At 36.2% G+C, this 7,016-nt stretch overlaps 1 long non-coding RNA gene across 1 annotated transcript in view; it reads right to left on the bottom strand.

The window, feature by feature from the left end:
- Positions 1-1,952: 1,952 nt before the first annotated feature.
- Positions 1,953-7,016, bottom strand: part of LOC107754296 (uncharacterized) — a 5,749-nt gene continuing 685 nt past the window's right edge. The window contains exons 2-3 of the long non-coding RNA XR_001641567.1: positions 4,094-4,100; positions 1,953-1,964 (exon numbers count right to left, since the gene is read on the bottom strand). This is a non-coding gene — a long non-coding RNA (uncharacterized LOC107754296). The remainder of the gene's footprint in view (positions 1,965-4,093; positions 4,101-7,016) is intronic.

The following is a 7,016-nucleotide window of genomic DNA, read 5'->3' as shown; positions in this document are numbered from 1 at the left end:
ATGAATAGTCTCCACTTTAGATTGGGTACTGCAAAAACATTAACAAATAATTAATACATGATTTAAGTTGTGCAAATAATAGAAGTCTACACAAACCAAATTTACCAAATTTATGACCTTTACAGACTGTGATTATGAGTTAATGAATATATTAACATGGATAGTGCTTAAAATTTTACATTAAATAATGATCTGTTAATCATTTGGTAATGTTTAATAAGCTCATTAGTTAACATTAACAAGTACATTATCTCATATTTCTAGATATGTGAATATATATTAAGTAATGATTAGTTAAACATTATGTAATGTTTGTTAATTATTTATTAATGAAAGTTATTATAAAGTGTTACAGAGGGATACATGCGATTCCGTCTGAGAATTTGTCCAAAACGAGGTACTTGAAGAGGCAGCCTACAGTTTGGAACAGCCCTCACACTGGGAGCACCCCTGTGACGTCTTAAAATGCTGTCTCCATAGGCAGCTCACTAGGTTTTGGAACAGAGCAATCGTGTATAGAAGACACACGTCCTCAGGTCCTTCCAACCGTGGCAAAGTCCATCATTAGTGCTCATGTCTGCTCAAGCATCTGTCCATCATTCGCTGTTGCAAGACCTGCCAGGGGTCATAGGTTGAGCTGTATGCTGTAGGCTGTGTTTTCCTCTCTTGGTTTGAGGAGGTGAGACCAACCTAAGATTAGAGCTGGATTTGACAGAGGGATCATTCTGCAGGAAATCATTTGGAAGGAATGCAGACAGATGAGTGGAACTACTGTACATCGGTGAGATTAATAGAAAGGTTCCTCCAACAATAATAGAAATGGTTCATGCAGTCTGGGTGAAATGTCGGAATAATGCTAAAAATAGACTATTATGCAAGTTTCTTTTATGCAAGATATATTGTAGTGCATATATCCAAATCCAAATATGAACAACTCAAACTGTGGTTAAATATATGCAGCAGACATTAATTTAAGTTAGAATAACATTAATCTAGATCTAATGTTAACAAAATTAATAATACAAAATTATTAAATTAATAAAATAAATACAATTTCTCAGTATTAATTCATATTTGTTTATAATACATTATTATTAATGTATAAAACTCATATATTAGCACTAACAAAAATTAATCAACAAAGGCTCATTGTAAAAACATCTAAATTTTGTAAAACTCCAAAAACATACAATTCACTGCAGTTTCCATCTGAAATATACAACAGTAGCAATAATGCACTTTTTTGTTCACACAAATTATGAATACAGAGGCAAATGGACAATTAATAAAAACTAATCTGCGTGTTTCCTTGCACAATACTCCTGCATAAGTTAAAACACTTTTAGCATAGTGCATGATTTGTAAACGGATATATTTTGACATATGAATCACATAACCAGTTCAATATGTATTTTTTGACAATGTCAAATTGACACTGTAAACTTGCTCGGTAGCTCCCCTGGTACAACATTGCACTTTCAATGCAGAGTGCTTGGGTATGAGTCAAAGAAGCAAACTAAAATGGCTTGGTTGATTTTTATCTTACGTTTGCTTTTGTTAACACTATCGGTTAGGTTTACTGCAGGGGGTACATTATTTTCAAATGCGACAGAGCATTAACCTAGTGCTAAAATGCATTTGCAGGCTCTGAGGCCCAGCGATGACAGACCTCAGTACCGTACCTTCACTCGTCCGTGGGTGAGTTCACGCCTATCACGCTTGTTCTTGCGCTCCCCATGGACTGCGTCAAATGCTGAGCGGGAGATGAAACAGCATTTCCTAAGGGGTAAACACTGGCAGCCCCTCTTAATGCAACAGAGCGTCACGATTGCTCACTTCAAAGAGCCCTCCTTGCTCACTTTTATACCTATTATGACAAAATGCTAACAGGGCTTGAGGTCTAATTGGGAAACTGCTGGCAAGATGAGGATAAATAGATTACATCAAGGTGTGGAAAAGATAATCTTGCTGAGGTGAATTTGGGTCATGAGAGCATGAATAAGATGATCGGCTTGTAGAACCAGACCTCGTTCAACGTTCTTCTGATTCAGCACACATGATGGCCCAGAGACTACAAGATGAGATGCACCAAACATTTCCAGCTGAAAGGGAAAACAGACTGAAAGTAAAACTAACCACTGCCTGCTTCTCTTTCTCTTTAGTCAGTTTAGGTTGGACATCAAAAACGGCAAATTAATCATTATCCTTAGATGTGTTTTATTTGTTGTATTTTAACAGTATTTTAACAGTTGTTTAAGAAAATTGAAAGAAAGTTTAATATAATAATACATATTAATAAAATATGATTTAAAATGACTATTTTTGTTTTTCAGACAGTCATTGTGTCCAGAATTATCCGCTTTGGGCCAAGAATTTAATTTTGGTGCATCGCTAATTTTAAGTCCTAGATTTGTGCATGTGTGCATGAATATTCAAAGAAGTCTGCTGCGATTTTCTTATACTGAATTACACAGACTTACAATGTCATTGGTGGTTATTCCAATTCTCAACACATCATACCTACTGTATCCAGTGAATTATCCACCAGGCACGTGCACAGGTAGGGCTCAACCTGTGCAGAGCACATGCCCTTTTTGCCCTTACATTCCGAAGTGCCCTTTTTTTTTGGTGATGGTGTTTTTTTTTTTTCCTTCAATAAATCAATGATATTGGTCACCCTTTACATCTGTCTGTCTGCTTTACAAATATTTAGCTAATGAAAGGTATTAAAAAGAGCTTGTGACTAAATCTTGTTGGATCCGCTCAAACTGTCAGTAAAACCTCATAACTCCACCCCCTCTATCTTGACTGAATGAACTGAAGTTCCACAGCAGCTGAACTAGGTCTGCAAGGGTAAATAAAGATCTTGTTGTTTGAATAAGTACAGCGTTTTCTTTACGCAAGAAACACTATGTCTATAAAGGCTCATAATTTATGTATTTGAAACTGAGCCTGAGCGTGGCGCCCATATAGCTACAACAAACACCTGGCGATGAAAACGTAACGCCGCCGTTTTAATGACGGACAAAATGCACATTTGCACTATATATATATGGCTGTTATTAATAGTGAATAAATCTAAAGCTTTTGAGACTATTATTTTGTGTTATTTCATTTATCATTAAGGGGGTGGGGGACGGGGGTGCCCTTTTTCAGTTTCAGCACATGCCCCTCAAAAGGTCTGTGCACGGCCCTGTTATCCACTATATAAACACATGTATCACAGTAGCGTCATATGAAATGGAAACCAGCCATAAACCTTTTACCCCACTCCATTAAAGTAACAACCCCTTAAAAAAAGATACATAAAACGTAAAACACAAAAAGAAAAAACAAAGTGGTCCTGATTTAGTGGATAATAATGAAGGCAGTCCCTGCAGCCAAAGCCAAGGGCAATGTGTTGGAGATGAATACACTGAAAGTGTAAAGTCAGGGGAAGGGCGTAAGGGACAAGTGCAGTAGTGAAAGATCACAATAGACCAGTGGCTCAACCACTTCGGCTTTGACCGCGTGCCAGGCTGCTCCCTCTTGATTTATGTTGTTTTCACAGGGTGTTGGGCCACAAAGAGGCATAAATGCACCAGCCTGAATGCTTTACTCACAGACATCTGCAAACTTTAATACACAACAACTAGGCTCCAAAATCTAACAGTTGTCATTTCTGCAAGTGCTGGTAACACAGAAAACAGGAAAATAGAGTGAAAACAAATTTAAATGCATGAGACTCTAAAAATACACTAGCTGTGCAAAGTTATTTTAGGACCATGAGAAAATTCACAGAATCAGGGAAAAGTCCTCTCAGATTATTTTCTTTTGGATAAAGTCTGGCCTTTTATCTCTTGGATTAACATCAGTACTTATGCTAACATATTCATTCAAGGAAGTTCAACCTGGTCTTTCTGCTTTATCTGTGCATTATTAACTAGACAGATAAATGTACTGATACTAAGAAATATTTCTTGAACACCAAATCAGCATATTAGACTGGAGTAATGGCTGCTAAAAATTCAGCTTTGACATCACAGAAATAAAATACATTTTAAAATACATTAAAAATGGAAAACGTTTATTTTAAATATTAATAATATTTTACAATATTACTGATTTTACTATATTTTTTATTATATAACAAAACACAATTCATTTGGAAATGCCACACATATACGGTTAAGACAGACTGAAATGATCAGGGATCCTATTAAACTGAATAATCTTTGGCTAAGTCATTATTTAACTTAATTTTAATAGCTGGTCTTTTTAGTTTGGGGAGGAAGTCTGAGTTCTGAAGGTTACGGTATGTTTTCATAATACATTGAGCTCTTTTATCTCAAAAGATCAAGGAAAATTTGATTCCTCGTGATATGACCTCATTAAGGAGTTATTTCTACCTTATTTGACCCTTAAAATCCCTTTCATTAGCATAACCTAATGTAGTCACGCTGATTCTCTCACAGTAAATAATGTTTTGAACTTGAATAAAACCAGTTCATTTGTATGTTACCACATGAAACATATCTTTAGGTTATCTGGCAGCACATTTTTTTACAGTGTACGTCTGAGCAGCAACTTAAGCAGGTGTGGACTGCAGAGTATTTGGCCACCTTATTCAACAACAGATGTTCATGCAATGGACTTCATCATGGTCAACAAGGCATGAAGCCTTTCCACGCTGTTGGGCTAATACTGTTATTAGCTTGTGAAATGGAACTCTAACCGCTGCTGCAAAATGAGAAACAGGGTGAGAGTGAGAGAGAGAGAAAACATAAAGAGAGGAACATACAGCATTTGGACACTTGTCACACTGAAAATGTGTAACTGTGACAAACAGACTGAAATTTTAGTCATTACTTTCTGAAAATCTTAACATTTGATCCAGTTCTTATGGCACGTTCAGGACAATTTAAAAGAGAAGTAGCAATCTCTGATATATGTCTGTATACTATATATGTATATGTATATGCTTTTTTAAGCTTGACAGGCCCGATCCTCTTTTGCTTTCATTATATTGAAAAGAGTGGCCAAAATCATACAGATTTGGAGGACTTCAATTTTTGGGTAAATATTATCTTTAAGTGTGAGGTGTCCAAAGACTTACTTTTGAGGCCACTGTATATAGTATATATTTAAAGTGAAGCAAAACAAGATGTTGAATGAACAGCACACTACTGTTCAAAAGTTTGTGATCAGTGCTTTTTTTTATATATTTTCAAATGCATCATGGTTTCCAGAAAAATAATTAAGCAGCATAAATGTTTTCAACATTGATAATAACAAGAAATTGATCAGCATGACTTCTGAAGGCTCATGTGACATCAAAAAGTGGAGTAATGGCTCATAGGAATAAATTATATTTTAAAATAAATAAAAATAGAAAACAATTTTTAAACGGCAATAATGTTTCAAAATATTATTGTTTTTACTGTATTTTTGATCAAATAAATGCAGCTTTGGTAAGTATAAGAGACTTTTTTCAAAAACTTACAAAAAAAAAAAAAAAAAAAACGGACCTCAAACTACTAGTGTATATTAAAAAAATAATAAATAAATACACTTATTTAAGCTACGAGACGGTTTTGTTTTTCCAGAACACAGCTGTACATGCAAACACCACATCTTGAGCCTATGCTGCACTTCGCACATTTACCACAAGATGTCAGTAAACCAAGCTAAACAGTGCAATAGATGGAGACGGAGCCAGAGAAAGAGAGAGAGAGCCCTCTTTCCCTCTACCATGGCTTTGCTCTTGGCAGAAAACACTGCACAGCAACAGACCAGACTGCTACTCCTTTACATCCACTAGATAGATAGATAAAACGTAGTCTGTCACTCTCTCTCCCTCTCGGGCTATTCAAAACAGGCCACTTGGTATGTGAGACATCTTTCGAGAAGCCACACGAACGATGTGTCACTCGCCTCTTAAAGGCCATTGGAATATAATGGAGTGACAGACTGTACTCTGAGCCTACAATCGATACTAGTAACCCAGGGTTGAATGAATTTCACCCTGCGTTCCTAGAAAGTGTAATGAGAGCAACTGGATGAAGGGGAGAGGTTAGTTTGTGGGTTTTACAGCCTCAGAGATGATGAACTGAATGGCTGTGGTAAACGTTAAGTCTGAAAGCAGTGCATTTAAAGGGATAGTACACACCAAAATGAAAATTCTCTCATTATTTGCTCTTGTAGTTACCCTTTTTAGAGGCTGCATGCTCAACAGACACTATAAACTGTAATATTATGGTAAGAACTACGTGAAGGGTCTCAAAAATTCATGCTTTTGGAATTACATGAAAATAGTAAATAATGACATAATTTTCAGTTTTGGTTAACCATTTTTTTTAAAGTAATTTTTTCTGACAGCATCAGAAAGAACTTCCTTGTTGTCAGCGTAAATCACCATTTCAACTGCCAGTGGAACTATAGTGATGAGCACGCAGGCATACTTTTATAACCAACTCACAGTCTTCCTGTATTCGCATGCATTCGCATCTCATGCATATGTATGCGTTAAAGACACAGGAATGAATTTATTTTAAATCTCAGAACCTCTTGATTTTCACGTTCCGTCCATGCGTCAGTACAGTGCTCCTGCGCTGACACCTCGATCAGACGCCAAAACAAGCGGCAGATGATTTATGGCGATGGGTAGCTTTGAGTGACAGGACGGGGATGAATACTTGCTGGGAAAGACATCATTAAAGTAATCCATGTGAGTCCTGTGGTTTAACCTCAATTTTATGAAGCAATGCACGTGCTTTGTTTGTGCAAAAAACACATTTTACCACTTTATTTTCTAAAAAATATTGATCTGCCACACACGCTCATAAGAGCACCATGGCGCATGTATATTGTGTTCACGCTAGAGTTAACATTGTAGCATGAACAAGCTTTGAATAATATTTTATTGTAAATAAAGTGGTAAATAATAATTTTTTTTGGACAAACATAGCACTCGTGTTGCTTCATAAAATTGAGGTTAAACCACAGGAGTCACATGGATTACTTTAATGATGTCTTTC

This window comes from Sinocyclocheilus rhinocerous, unplaced genomic scaffold (assembly GCF_001515625.1).
Source record: "Sinocyclocheilus rhinocerous isolate Xijiao unplaced genomic scaffold, SAMN03320098_v1.1 scaffold262, whole genome shotgun sequence".
NCBI lineage: Eukaryota > Metazoa > Chordata > Actinopteri > Cypriniformes > Cyprinidae > Sinocyclocheilus > Sinocyclocheilus rhinocerous.
The sequence above is the reverse complement of the archived record's forward strand: the minus strand, read 5'-3'. Positions and strand labels throughout refer to the sequence as shown.